The sequence below is a fragment of the Vulpes lagopus genome, chromosome 11 (assembly GCF_018345385.1).
Source record: "Vulpes lagopus strain Blue_001 chromosome 11, ASM1834538v1, whole genome shotgun sequence".
Taxonomy (NCBI): domain Eukaryota; kingdom Metazoa; phylum Chordata; class Mammalia; order Carnivora; family Canidae; genus Vulpes; species Vulpes lagopus.
In genome coordinates, this window is record NC_054834.1 from 7,712,655 (window position 1) to 7,727,633 (window position 14,979).

The following is a 14,979-nucleotide window of genomic DNA, read 5'->3' on the forward strand; positions in this document are numbered from 1 at the left end:
AGGCCCACCCCTTTCCATACACCGTTTACTTTCCTTCCCCCAAGAACTCTGTGAGATGGTGTCATTATTTCCAATTTACAGGTGGGCAAACTGAGTGAATCAGGTTGGCAAAGCTACAGAGACGGTAGTGGTGGAGAACTGATTAAAATCTAGGTCTGTTCTCTCTTGTAATGCTTCTGCTTAGTATTAAAACCCCAAAGAAGTGAGACGACAGCCATCGGCATCAGAAGCAGAACCATGTGCTATACAAGACGGACAGACAGATGAGGAGAGAGAGATCGAGAAAGCCTGCCTTTCGCCTTGTGTGTATAACTCGGGCTTCCCTCCTCAGCCACGCTGGATCCTAAAAGGGCCGCGGAAGGGCTTACAATAACAAAGATATAAAAATAATCACTGGCTCTACTGGATGATGCAGCAGGAGCTCCTGTGTCCTTCATTTCCCTTGCTTCGTTCTCTGAGGTCCCACGTTCTCTGCGGTGATGGTTCACATTCTCCCCTGGCCACCAGATGCCCGGCACTACCAGTCCCACGGGTCCCATGCTGCGGCTTTTGGGGTGGGACTCCTTGGTTGCCCCTCGCCACTCATGTTAGCCTCTTGCTGTGATCTCAGAGCCCTTTCTCTGAACCCCACAGCTATCAATGTTGGAGAGGTGCCTCTTCCCACGAGCATCACGATTCCCAAGTACATGACCACTGCTTCTTGACTTTTCGTAAAATATCTGAACTCCTCATCGTGTTCCCAGAAACGTGGCCTCTCTTCTCCCAGTTTCTTATGTAGCACATACAGGAAGTTTTGTTCACTGGAATTCCTTAGAGGAATTCTTCATACCTTGTTTGGAAAAAATATACTGATGAGTTGTTGGGTGCAGTGTGTAGAAGGCCAGGGAGTGGGGCCCAGAAGACAAGATGAGCTTCAACAAGATGCTCTAAACCACTTTTTAAGGAAGGTGGATCCTGTCGACGGGAGGGCTCCTGTTTTGCTGTACATGGGAGTCTCTCGAACACCCAGCAGAGAGGGGCAGGAGTGAATTGCTCTGCCTGAGGAAGGGGGAATCTGTGAGGCTGGGCACCGAACAGAAGAGCAGAGTAAATTAAAATAATGCAGTGGGGTACGGCCAGAGACAGACGGAGACAGAAATTCTAGTGGGAAATATTGGAGCTAGTTGCTGTGATGCGTTTGAGATTACATCCTCTCCTTTACAGCCTGTTTAATGAAAAGACACAGGATAAAACCCACATTTTGTGTGGGTGGATTGTTCAGGGTAAAACCACGCCACCTCAAAAGTTTCCAGGCGGGAGACAGATCATGTCAATGAGTCCAGCCCCAAGTATGGGAGTGGTGGAGACCACAGCAAAAGGAAGAGGATAGGACCAAATTTACTCCCGCACCTCAAATAACATGCATCAGCAGACAACATCTGTCCCACAGGCCAGTGCTTGACCTTTCAGGAGGCTCAAAGTAGGCCTGGACCTTACTGCCAGGTGGAAGTGAGATGATCCCAAAGGTGGTGAGCGGACCCGGGCAGAGGGACACTGGAGAGGTCAACCAGCGTGTCCCATGAACGAGCTCTTCGGAAGAGAAGGTGAGCTCTCCAGAAACAGATGCGGCTCACTAGACTGCTTTGTTTGAGACACGGGAAGAAACTTATTTTATTCGGTGGAGAAAATCCACCGAAGCGACCCAAATCATCAGTAAAATCTACCAGACTGGCCCCATGCCCGCTGTGGGTGGATTTCCTGTGGATTGGGAACTTGTCCTGTGGGGCTCTGAACTTTGCAGAAATCCAGAGGGAGGGGTTGAGGTCTTCCCAACCCGTGGGACTGGCTGAGGTCCAAGCCAATTACAGCTACATCTCCAAGGTGAAGAGGGACACAGCTGACATCTGGGTTACATTTATAATCCCAGTGTTCCAGGAAGATGGAAGAATAAATTACAGGGGTGCTGAGTGAGAGACCCTGGGAAGGGCACCTGTGTGGTGCATACGCCCCGGCTGGCAACCAGCCAGTCAGCATGGGGAAGCTCACGTGGGGTCACGCGGATCCCTCTCGGGGAGTGTTTCTTCCCAGGGGCACTCCCGAGACTTCTGCGTGGCTGAGGATTGGCCGGCCCCCCCGCCCCCCAGGGGCTTTCCCTGCATGCACCCTGGCTGGTGGGTGCAGTGCCCGCAGAACCACCATGCCAGGAAATGAGAGAGGGCAGGAGGAAACCGACCTGGGCCAAGTGTTGCCCTCAGGAAGTCAAATCAGCTCGGTCTAGGAATCATTTGTCATGGCCCTGGGAGTGAGTCCAGAAGAGAGCACTTTAGGAAATTAGGAGGTCAGAGGAGGGAGGGTGGGCTGCAGAGAATGTAATGGGGGGGGGGGGTGACACTGGGGTCTGGAACCTTGGTTCTCGCTGTCTCCTTGTGTGCCTCCCACCGAGTTCCCCTCTCCTTGTAATGACCTTGATGAGACAGCCCCGGGAGCCCAGGCGTTCTGGCCAGGGAGAGAGGGGGCCGCCTTCTCTAGCTGCCCTCGCTTAGGGAGCAGGTCAGTTAGGGGAACGAGAACAGACTTAGGAAACCTTATTTTTGTTCTGGAATTTGGTTCTCGAATGTAGGCAAGACAGTATTTGAACTCCCACCATTTTTCAAGGCGTTGAGAATCTCTAGGCAAGAGTGTCTTACCTAATACCCACACACTTCGGAGATGACCGGTTAGAGACACTCGGAGTCCTAGTTTCAGTGTTAAGCCGTGTTCTTCCCCTGTAATTCAGAGAGGTTTGCAAGGCTAGAGGTCGGGTAGGCGAGTTTGTTACGTGCAAGCAGTCGATGTGCATGCCTCGCCCTGGAGCCTCCTGGGCAATAAGCCCCGGTAAATGAAGACAGCGCGCAGCCGAGAGGCGTGTAGAGTCTCACTGGTGGGTGGGTAGGTGGGTATTCACCTGGGTGTGCGTGAGTGTCTCTATCTGCATCAGGAGAGCCTTCGGGATCTTCAGTTTAGGGACATGAAGGAGGTGTTAGTCCCCGAGAGAGAAAAAAAGGTTCTAAGCACTTCTGAGCTATTTTCAAAAAGAAAATTGGTGAGAGAGTCATACATCAGGAACAGCATATTCAGAGCCTTGTGATCAAGTATAATTCCAAAGACTGAAAGAATCGGTCTCGCCCCACAGATGTGGGACGAACAGGAATTCAGGGTACTGAGGATGCCCGAGAACATGGAGCATGGGAGGCACCACCGCCCAGCAGGCAGCCCGATGGCGGGCAAGTGACGCGAAGGTGCATTTACAGGAGGAGACCAGCACAAGAGAGGAAAAAAGTGGCAGTCACCACGGTGGGGTTTATGCAGCCTAAGTGTTCATCATCATCACCTGGCAGGCAACCATCACTCTCGCCTGACTGAGAGGAATAGTGTGTCCCCTTGGGCCAGGTGCTTATTATTCTCTGGGAGTGCAAACAGTAAGACTGACTATGTAAAATGCAGCTGCCTCCAGCCACCTCCTTGGTTGCCCAAAGACAGCGTGTAGGAGGCGTGAGTAAGGCCTAGCTGAAAAACACAAATAGAATTCAGCAGACATGGTTGGAGCCCCTGGATCCCACGTTGCCTGAAGCCTACCTACACACATACGGACTTTTCAGGAAATACCTGGCCTCTCCTCTCCTTTAGATTAACCTCAGCCAGTGTCACCACTTAACAGCAAGGAGTTGTCCATGAAATATCCCCTTGGGATTTCTCAACAATTCAACGGGGGGGCCACTGCAAGGAGATGGAAAAGCTGCAGGGGTAAGAACGGGCGAGAATGGAAGTTGTGCAGCGCCCACATGACAGGGCAAAGGAATGCAGAGGAGCACGGAGAGCTGGTTCTCGGGCTCACCCTTTGTCCTCTCCACTGCGGATCCTTCATCTCTTCCAGTGTCGCGGTGGGTTGCGTGGAGTCCCTCCAGAAAAAGATACGGTGCAGTTCTAACTCCCAGAATGGCCGAATGTGATCTGGTGTGGAAAGGGGGTTGTTGCAGAGGTACTAGGGCCGGATGAGGTCATACATAATCCTGTACGACTGACGTCCTCGGGAAGAGGGGGGAGAGACCCCGGGAACATGCCATATGACGAGGGAGGCAGGAGTTGAGTGAAGCCGCTGCAAGCCAAGGAACGCCGGGCATCGGGCATCGACAGACACCACCAGAAGCCAGGAAACGGCAAGGAGGGATCTTTCTCTAGAGCGTTCAGGGGGAGCAAAGGCCCTGCTGAGACTTTGATTTTGGACCTCCAGCCTCCAGAACCGGAAGACGATAGATCTTCCTTGTTGTAAGCCACCCACGTTGTGGCAGTTTGTTACGGCAGCCCTAGGAAACTAATACAGAGATCTTCACGTCTCCTCTTTCATCCCATTTTTGCAAAGAAGAAGGAGAAAAAAAAAATCTGTCTTATATGCTTAATCATTTTGAGGACTCACTATATTAAAATTTCCTAGGATATTTGCATTTGAAAAGAGAACTGATGAGACATAGCAATAAATGAATGTATAACGGTGGAATTTTAGACATGGAGGAAGGACAAGCTCAGAGCCCAGGACATCTGTAAGTGCCTGTTTCTCATTACAAGAGAGGTTCCAATGTTTCCAGCATGACTTGGGGATTTTCACGATGTCTTAGGGGCCACTGCAGAAAAGGGGTGGCCCTTTTCTCTCTTGTGAAGGGCTGGGCTCTGAGACCCCATCATCCCAAATACGATGGGAGTAACCCTCCACTTTTTTTTTTATACCTTAGGATTCCATAAAAGATGTCATTTGGAAAAAGTTCTGGTGTTAAAATAGAAAGTCACAGCATCATGGCATTATTTAACTCACAGGAAGGCAAACCACGTTTTTCTTCCGTTTTCTTTGCCCCACCATTTTGCAAAATGCCACCGCGACAGCAGAGTAGTGTCTCCACCAAGCATCTCAGGTGAAGAAGCGGGGACCCGCAGGAGACGCCAGCATCTTCTTTCCCTTTTGCTTTTCACTGTTCTGATGGGCCTGAGAGGAAAGATGAGCTGCCTTTTCTTTGTTCTTGCCTTTGAAAAAACTGAGAATCGAGATCTTCATGATCCAAAATGTGCTAGAAGACTGTGTTAAGTAAAAGTCAAAATCTCTAGTTTATTCAAGTTGTTGATTTATTGGCTGTCTCTCTTCTTTTTATTTATTTTTTGCCAGTGGGTGAACAGAAGAGGCTATCGGGTTTTATTATTTGCATTCATGTCATTGAGGCATAGGCAGTACTTGAATACCAAAAAAAAAAAAAAAAAAAAAAAAAAAATTGTGACTGATGCTGGAGGAGTATATATGGGAAAGAGTAGTTTGCAGTCCTCTGCAATTGCAAAAGGATGATAATACTTCTTACACATTTGTGTCCCTTTATACTTTCACATGTATTATCTCATTGCAAACCCACACACATCCTGGGAGGTATGTGGCCCGGTTTTCCTATCATCAACCCACAGATGGACTCGGAGCCCACAGAAGCTCAGAGAACGCTCCCGGCCTGGGGGCCTGGGCCTGAGGCCAGTGAGTGAGGGGAAGCCGGGACCACCACCCAGGTGTCCTGAGAGCCCTGCTCCGTGGGAGGAGTAGGTGGCGGCTTATTGATTTATTTCCTTAGTGCTAAGGTAGAGAGAGAGAGAGTGAGAAATCTTAAATGGCTAAAAAGGACCTTCAGACCCACTCTACCTCCAGCTCCCACCAGAAAAGCTGAAGTCAGGGCCTGCTTCCCTCGCGTCTTTGAGATAAGCAACAAGTCTCAGGAAACAAATAGTGAATACCACCATCACTTTCCTTAAAAAAAAAAAGAAAATAAAGAAAAAAAAAAAAAAAAACCCTCCAGTGAAGCATTTGAATCTCAAAATGCTCTTCCCATCATAATAGCTAATCATTCATCCACCCACGTTCTTCCTTCAGTCAAGAAGCTCAGCGAGTCAATACAAGTGCACCCTCAGCTCCCTGCTCGGCTCCCTGCGGCGGCTGGTGGGTGGGTGGGTGGGTTAGGCTCTCCCTTACCCCAGGAAGGATGGATTCGGCTGGTGGGTGGGTGGGTGGGTTAGGCTCTCCCTTACCCCAGGAAGGATGGATTCGGCTGGTGGGTGGGTGGGTGGGTTAGGCTCTCCCTTACCCCAGGAAGGATGGATTCGGCTGGTGGGTGGGTGGGTGGGTTAGGCTCTCCCTTACCCCAGGAAGGATGGATCCAGGGAAGCCACAGGGTTCTGCTTTCCTTTCTTTCATCTGTCTCTACCACCAGCACCCCCACCCCCACTACCACCGTCCCAAGCCCTTTGGTCCCGCCTCAGGTCCAGGTTGGGTGCGTCCAAAGGGCACGGGGCGGGGTGGGGGGTCACCGCAGCCCCCGGCTGGGGAAGGGGAGAAGCCGGTTTCTGCAGCTCGGGCGCCGCGAGTCAGTCGGGGCCGGAGACGCTCCGAGGCTGGGGGGAGGCACCACGTTGCGGCCCCGGGCGCAGGGCCGCGGGGTCTTTGCTCCTGTGTCCTCGGGGACCGCGGGCTGGGCCGTGGGTGAGCGGGAGTGACCGCCTGCGCGGCCGGGCCCGAGGGCGGGGAGCCCGGGCAGGGGCAAACCCTGAACTTGGCGGAGCATCCCCCGGCGAGCAGGCGCGCTGCGGGGGCGGCCCGGGGGGGGCCGGGGGGGCGGAGGCCTCGGGCGGAGACGGGGAAGGGGCGCGGGCGGGGGGCGCGGGGAGCGCGGCGGTGACATCACGCCCGGGCCCCCTTCCCCTCGCCGGGTGGGTGGGGCCTCGGCGCGCCGAGCGGGCGCGGGGTCAAGGAGGGGGAAGAGGAGGAGCGGGCAGGCCCGGGGCTGCGAGCGGGCCCGGGAGGGCGGGGGCGGGGGCGGAGGGAGGCGGGAGGCGGGAGGCGGGAGGCGCGCGTGGCCCGGGGCGCCCGGGCTCCCCAGCCCCGACCCCGGCCTGCGGCGCGCCGCCCCCGCCGCCCCCGCCGCCCCCCGCCGCCCCCGGCGCGCCTGGGACCGGCTCGCGGGCGCGGGGACCCGGCGGGCGGGGAGGCGCGGGCCCCGGCGCGGCCTGGAAGCGGCGAGGAAGCCCAAGTAAGGCGGCGGCGCGGCAAGTTTTCCCAACTTCGCCCCCCGCGGCGGCGGGCGTCCTGCTGCCCCGCGCGTCCCCGCCGCGCCGGCGAGTGGCCGCGGGAGGAGGGACGGGGCGGGGGGGAGGGGGGGAGGGGGGGACGGGGAGGAGGGGGCGGGGGGAGGGGAGGGGAGGGGAGGGGGAGGGCGCGCGGCGGAGAGTCCGGCAACTTGTGCTAAAACTTGGGGGAGGAGGAGGAGGAGGAGGAGGAGGAGGAAGCGGAGGAGCCGCGGGAAGGAGGGAGCGCCAGGGAGGGAGCGCAGCCGAGGGGCAACTTTTCCAGCCCGTGAGTAGCGCGGGGCGCGGGGCGCGGGCGCGGGCGCGGGCGCGGGCGCGGGTCGGGCGGGGGCGCCTCCGCCGGCGGGATGGGGCCCGGCTCCGCGAGGGGATTGGACGCCGGGAGGGGGCCGCGGCGGGCCCGGCTGCGCGCTCCCCGCCCCCCCCCCCCCCCCCCCCGGGCGAGCCGAATCACAACTGTCACTCAGGGCCTGTGAGTCAGGAGGGATCGGGTTACACGGTCCCTGAAACCGATGCCGGAGCTGCACGAGCGGGCGGGAGCGGGCAGGGGCAGCGGCAGGGGCAGCGCCACCGGCCCCGGCGCGCTCGCACACTCGCCCTCGCGCAGCCCCGCCGGCCCGGCCCGCCCGCCCCGCGCGCCCCGCGGCCGCCCGCGCCGCACGATGCCCGCCGAGGGCGCCCCCCGCGCCCGGGCCCGCCGCTCGCCGTAGCCCGACCGCCCGCGGCCGCGCGGAGCCCGGAGCCGCCCGCCCCGCGCCCGGGACGCGGGTCTATGGGAAGTTCGGGGACTTGACAGCCGCCGCCGCCGCAGGTACGTCCCGCCCGAAGTTCTTTGTCTCGCGGGCCGGGCGCCCGGCAGCTCGCTCCTGCGGCCGCGCCCGCGCTCCGGGGCACAGGGGTCCGCGAGCGCGGGGCCGGGAGGGGTGCGCGCGGCTGTCAGAGGGCGCCCCCTCCCCCTCCTCCCCCTCCCCCTCCCCCCCCCCTCCTCCTCGGGGCGCCCCCGTGCCCAGGGCCCGCGGCGGCCGGCGGCGGCGCGCCCCACGCGGACCCGAGGACCTCCCGTCCCGCAGGGGCACGAAGCTTGCAGCGGCGGCGGCGGCCCCCCTGCCCCGCGCCCCGCGCCCCGCGCCCCGCGGTGCCCCCTCGGGCGGGGAGCCGGGTCCGCACGCGGCCGCGGGGGCGCGGGGGCGCGGGGCGCGGATGCCGCGGGGCAAAGTGAAAGTTGGGCCGTCGGGGCAGGGCTTGGGAGGCTTTGATTTCCTTCCCCTTCCAGGGAGAGCGCGCAACAGAGAAGAGAAGGAAAAGCAAATAGAAAACAAAAGCACGAAAAGGCGTTAGGAGCTGCGGGGGGGGGGGGGGGGGGGGGGGCGCGGGGCGCGGGGCCCGGTCGCGGCGGGTCGCCAGGCCGCGCTCCTGCGGGGCAGACTGGGCAGGGACCGCTCCGCAGGGGACACTCGCTTTCTGGAGTTGCAGAGGGGAAATGGGCGGGAGGAAGTCGAGAGGGAATAAATATTTACCCCAAACTTGGAGAGTTTGTGCAGCGACTTTTAAGCAGATCGCCAGATGCCGAAGCGCCAGTGCACAGCCGGGCCTCGTATCCTTCCCTGAACTTTGCGCCCGGGTCGTGGGTCCTGCAGCTCCTGCAGGAGGTGCCCCCCCCCCCCCGCCCCCGAGGAGGGACCCGGGGTGGGGGTGGGGGTGGGGCTGGGGGGCTGGCCCCGGGCGGCCCCCGCTGACCCCGCGTGCCCAGAGGATGCAGGAGGCAGCGTCCTCACTGCTCGTGCTGCCCCGACTTCTCCTACCCCGCGTAGATGCTGCTGGCCTTGGGTGCAGCGCCTGTGGCCCTCTGCCAGTTTATATGTACATATATTTATGTAAAACATTTTCTCCCAGCTCTCTGCCAGCTGTTCCACATTTTCCAGCTGCCATTTCGGTTTGAAATGATGGACTGTCCGCATCTCCAAGTAAAAGAGCCCTTTAGTCAGAGGTCTGCAGGGCCGGCCGCTGTGCGAAGACCTGGGCAGTGCCACTAGCTGCCCTGGTATGATTAGTTCTCCAAAAAACCACCTTCTGCCCTCCTTTTCCTCTCCTCCTCCCCAGCTGGTCTCTCTAGAGCACTCCTCTGCAAATTCACAATAACGAGGCTCCCCCCCGCCACACATACACACCAAAATGTGATTTTGTACAAAATTTGGATGAGGCCGTTTGTGAGATCCCTGAGATGTGCGCCTGGTGGAAATAAATTAACTTTTGAAAAGAGTTCCAGCTTGAGTGCGTTGGGCATGGCTGGTGGGGGGCCTCCGCCGCGGCCAACTGAAATGATCTCATTTCAGGCAGGAACTATTCATCGTTTCCATGTTACACTTTTTTACGTTGTTTGATGTCTTAGCACATTATAGGCTGAAATCTTCAAGAATTGGCCTAAAGTATTAATTTTGAGTATTTATGTAATTGTTCTGTAATTTGAATAGGTGCCTTATTGATGGATTCCTGTAATTATTTCATTTAGGTTTTAAATTAAAAATTAATAATAGCCTGACAGTTTCTTAATTACACGTGTCAAGATTATTTTGAAGGCAGAAAATGCTATGTTTTAAAGTAGTGAAACAACCTCAAAATCTCTTCATTTTTCCTGAAGCAGAACACCGGTTCAGTCGAGGGGCTGTATTAAAGCCATGGTGATTGGTCTTAACAATGTAAACTGTGTGAAGTATCTAAAGAATTTGTTTACGTTAGGAAATATTGGTCTTAATAACGTGGTACACAAACACTTTGGCCAGTTAGACTATAGTCAGACCTAAAACAAACATGAAATAACATTTAAATTAGTTGTAATAGCATACTCACGGGGAGAAGAGGGTTTATTTTATACTAAAAGCTATTTAATTAGAAACTCCCTGCCTAAGGGGAGATCCTTTCAGGGTATATAATTCTTAAAGTCAGCCTCGGGAAGCTTCGGTTTAAGATGCCTGAATGAGTCCAATGTGAGAGGTGTCTAGTGAAATTTCACACATGCAGAAGCACTTTACAAGGTATAGACTGCGTTATTATTCATAGGCTAGTTGGTCCAGCTTAGATACCCACCATTTCCCAGTACCTTTGACGTGCGTGTATTCCTTGATGGAGCCCTGATCCAAACACTCTTGCACTGTATGCCTCATTTGCAAAGGACTACAGACAGAAATGAGAAAATCCGGTACTGATGAAAAATGGCTCTGTTGAATTATTTCATTACTTATTTAATGAAGGAGTCATTAATTTATCAATTTGATGCCCGAGCCTAAAAGTTGGACTTTCCTTTGTTTCTTGGCCCCTTTTCTTAATTACCTGCATGCTGCAAGGGTTTCAGACTTCCTCTGTGCTTAGGTCCTTCCCTGGATGTAAGGTATCCTGTTTGCTGAGGTTCCCCCTTCTCGCTCCCCCCTGCCCCCACCCCCCCCCCACCCCCGCCCTTTTTTTGAGGCTAGGGTTTGGGAGTTTAGGAAAGGAAACAATTTAATGATCATTGTTCCATGCACTCAACTTATATGGAGACGGTAATATGCTAAGAAAAACCAGTCTTGAAGGAAAAGTGAATCACTGAGTCATGAAATCCTCAAGAAAACCTTAGCAATGGAATGTTAATGCTTTTAGACTATAGTAGATTATCTTAAAAGTCAGACTTTTCTTCTTTATGCAATTGTTGTAAATCCCCAGCTAAAGAGTTCTTTGAAGGAGGTTTTAGTTTTGCTGGCATTCATATTCCATAGTCGGTCTGACTTGTTTTGGAAGATTCAAGAAATTTTCTGCCAACTTATATCATGAGGAGCAATCACAATGCTGAAATGACTAGAGAGGAAATGTGTGTTTGTGTGTGCGTGTGTGTATAAATTTAATTTGTTAAGCAAAATATTCCACTCTGATAATGACTTCAGGTTGTCTTTTCATTAAAGGCTAGTAGGGGAGGCTGCCCTTCACTTCATGTCATTTTTTTCCAGATGAAAATTGATTTGTTGGAGTTTCAAAGCAAATAAAGGGAGACAGAATAAACAACAACAGGGCAGGGGTACTGCTGCAAAGTTTTTCAAGTACTTTCAGGGTATTTTTCATCTTTACTTTTATGTGATGGGCCTGTGAAATAGAGCTGTAGACTGGCGAAGACTTTAAATGAAATTTCACACTTTGATGATTTTTTTTAAACTTTGATATATTGACAGCAAAAGGAGCTGCAAAGCTTTTATATAACTTGAGCAGTAACGCCAAGCAGCAGTCAAACGTCTCTATGCATTTGTGTTTAACTGCAGAAGAAAAACATGTCCATGGGCAGTAGAGGTTCTTATCAACCCCCTAATCCCAGATCCCAGCAAACCTTGAGGGCATGCCTCAGATCTTGCTGAAATCACTGTAGACTCCCACAGTTTGCAGATTAAATATGCTATGTGTTCCTGGCTCCAACAACAGTTTTATGAGCTCACTAAGCTTCCTGTTTTAAGATCCTTTTCTTAAGTTTTTAGGAGCTGCTAAAGGCAATGCTGTCTGGAGTAAGTGGTGCTGTTAATTTAGAGACACTTTAGATATTTCATTTCGCTCTTTAAAAATTGCCCAAATTATCATTTGTAAATTGAAGGACTCGTTAGGCGGGGAAGAGGGAAGGGAGAGAGCCCTTTGAAAGAGATGGGATGTTAAACGTGAGCCTAAGTGCAAACTTCACGTGGTGTCTCAATTGTTCTAAGGCACTTTTTCCTTTGCCTCGCCCCTTAAAATTAGACTTTTTCCACTTGTAATTCGAAATGTACTATATCTTAGCGCCACACTTCTTGGTTACTCAGGTCCACTGTGAGGGTGTTCTTTTTTTTTTTTAAAAAAAAAAAAAAACCAAAAACGTGAAAGTGTTTTTTGTTCTGTGTGTGTATATTTCAACCGGACAGAATGTCCCAGAAAATCTATGGCTCTCTAAAGAAACTGAATGAACAAGCCATTACATAGTTAATAAGGTGGCATTGGAACATTCCAGCCCCCTCCTGAAAGGCAATATTGTGTTGAGGCGCCACATCTGCATGTGTAGTATCTATAGTTGTGTCCTCGTAGATGGTGCTTTTGCATTTTGCATAAGAGTCATAATTACAAAAGAAAATACTTACATCATCGTCCAACAACATGTCATATAATTCCCAAGAGAACTCAGCCAATTTTGTGCTTAAAGGTTATTCAATGAATGAAATTGTGAAAGCCCATTTGTCAAAGTACTGCATGGTTCCTGTTAGTTTTCAAGCCTCAAATTCATTGTCTGCCCTGGCCCCACCATTAGTCATCACTGTATTAGTGCTGCCTTCAGGCCATGCTGCCCGGCACTTCTTCACACCATTAGAGCTTTGAAAGTGTACTCTGTCGACTTGTAGAATTACTGCTCTGATTTCCGCTTGGCTGGGTTTGAGGTAAGTCCCCTCCCTACCTTCTAGCTGACTGTAATCCTTGCTTTCTTTTAAAGCTTCTTTCCAGAGATTTAGGGGAGAACTTTCTTAAGGGCCCTGTTGGCATCATACTGTGGTTTTGTTGTGGCATGTACTGTACATATAAATTGTACCTGCAGTAAATTGGATTGATTGCTGGCCTGAAACAGCTTTGGGGCTTTTCTTTTCTTTTCTTTTCTTTTTTTTGATGGGAGGGGGCAACAGTATGTGTGTATGAGAGAGAGAGAGAGAGAAAGAGAGAGAGAGAGACTGAGAAAGGAGTATGTTTTAAATGTAAGCATTTGATTGTATTTATTTGAGTAATTTTTATGCCATAAAATTAAATAGTGGGAGACAAATGTAATTTTATTTAAATCTCCGGTGGGATACCTTCAGACTACAGTGTGGGCTCTTCCTTGCTTATTTTCATTTGCACATTTTTAGCTCTGGCTACTTTGACTTTTTTTGAAGATTGCACAAAATACCTAACCATATTCCAGAGTGCTTTACATTATAAACTATTGGTTTTTTACAGCAAGGGACCGCATGCTCACAATTTGGATGCAAGCTAACTCTCAAATTGCAGTAATGAAGGCATGAGACGGTTAAACCATATTATTGATTTCATTCTGTGATATTTTTAAAAAGAATAATTCAGTCTCAAGAGAGTTACCTGTGTGTAGAGAAACTTCAGCCAGCCTCCTAAGAATGAAGCCTTAATGAACTCAGAGGAACAGAAACGTGAATGGAGTGGCCAGAAGTGTGGACCAGGTCATGCACCTCAGAACAGCATCTGCTGTTTGAACTGTGGATGTTCAAATGCAATTCCATACCCAAGCATTACTGGCGGGGGAGGGGGGGGGTGCGGTTTGGTACAGTTTGCATTGGCAGTTTTGTACATGATTGGGGGTGCGGGGGTGCACACGCGAATGATAAGCTGAAGAATCAGTCTGTGAATAAGCAAAGTTTATAGGCTCAGCGGACCAGGAAATGATTTGTACTGAATAAGACTTAATTGACAATCCTTAATGTTTTTTGAAAATTTGCCTTTAAAATTGCAATTAAGAGTCAGGAATCAGAAGCTTAAAAAATTGGGATGCTAAAAGCATGATGAACACATCACACACAAACAAAAAATACATTAAGTCCCTTTGGGATAGCTCTAGGTGATTTTGACACCTAACAGGTATTACTGGTCTAGTATTTGTGGTGGCTTAAAAGCAAATTACTATTCAGAGGACATGCACTCTTAAGCTTGATTGTAGAAACATCCATGATCTTAGGAACCAAAAGTTATGTTAAGTAATAATCTTTAAATTTAGGATTCTTTTTTCTTCCAAAAATGTGCGAAAATGTTTAATTCCCGTAAATCTCAGGGAAGTGAGACAGGGAACACCTTGGATCAGATATGATGTTTTTGTGATCTATGTGGGTTTAAGGGAAACACAGTTTTCATGAGCTTAGCTGATCTATAGGCTGATCTCTGACTTATAGATCCCATTTTGTGTCTGAGGATTGTCTGTCTCCAGCAAACCCACACAGAAAGTGGGGGTGCCAGCTTGCTCTGCATTCTTACTCATTGTTAATGGCACCTGCTTCCTGCAAAGCCTAACCAAAGTATAGTGGATGGCTTTTCACAGTTTTGCAAAACTCAGAAACGGTAACAAATATTAAATGCTACTTTATACTCCCCTGGAATGTTTCTTGTAAAGTCCTCCTGGCAGCAGGGAAAGTCAGAGTAGCTGGCGATCTTTTGTTTTAAATACGGAAGACAGAAAAGTAAAACTGGCACACAAAATGACATTTGCGATTTTAACCATAATGGCAGTGATTACTTCATGTCAAAAAAGCTTTTCAGTGGTTGAAGTTAAATAAGTGGGTTTCTTAAAAGTTGAGATGTCATTAATTTACTAAAGCCAAATTCACTTAATCCATAGCCAGGCAGTTATTTCCCCTTAGAGTAATTCCATTCCTTTTTAGAGTAATTCCATTTTGGGATGTCTATCATGAATACTGCGCATCTGAGGTTAGGAGTCCCTGAAGTGTAGGGAAGGAAGGCTGAAGACAATAGCCAGCGGGTTTGGGGAACCCTCTAGGCTACCAGAGACCACGTGTAGCAACTTGAACACATAGGGGCTTGCTCATTTGCAGTCCATGTTTTAGGTTTTCCTAATTAAGGAAAAAGTCAAATCATGCAGAAAGGTAAAATAATCGTACATTTAAAAATACCGTAATTAAAGATTCATGAAGATTTCATTAAGAACTCATGAAGTAGAGCTTCTTTTCTTGCAGGAAAAGAAAGCAGTGCAGACAGGGAAGAGTGAGGAAAGAAAAAGAAATGGTTGGAGGGTCACAGGTTCTGCATATGTAATGGATTTGAAGTTCAGAAAGCAAGCTGGAGCCCAAGGAAACAGTCAGCCACGCCACAAAC

At 51.2% G+C, this 14,979-nt stretch overlaps 1 protein-coding gene across 3 annotated transcripts in view; it reads left to right on the plus strand.

The window, feature by feature from the left end:
- Positions 1-7,535: 7,535 nt before the first annotated feature.
- Positions 7,536-14,979, plus strand: part of GLI3 (GLI family zinc finger 3) — a 269,322-nt gene continuing 261,878 nt past the window's right edge. For all 3 annotated transcript variants that reach the window (XM_041722637.1, XM_041722638.1, XM_041722639.1), the window contains exon 1: positions 7,536-7,930. The gene's annotated coding sequence lies outside the window, so the exon portion shown is untranslated. The remainder of the gene's footprint in view (positions 7,931-14,979) is intronic.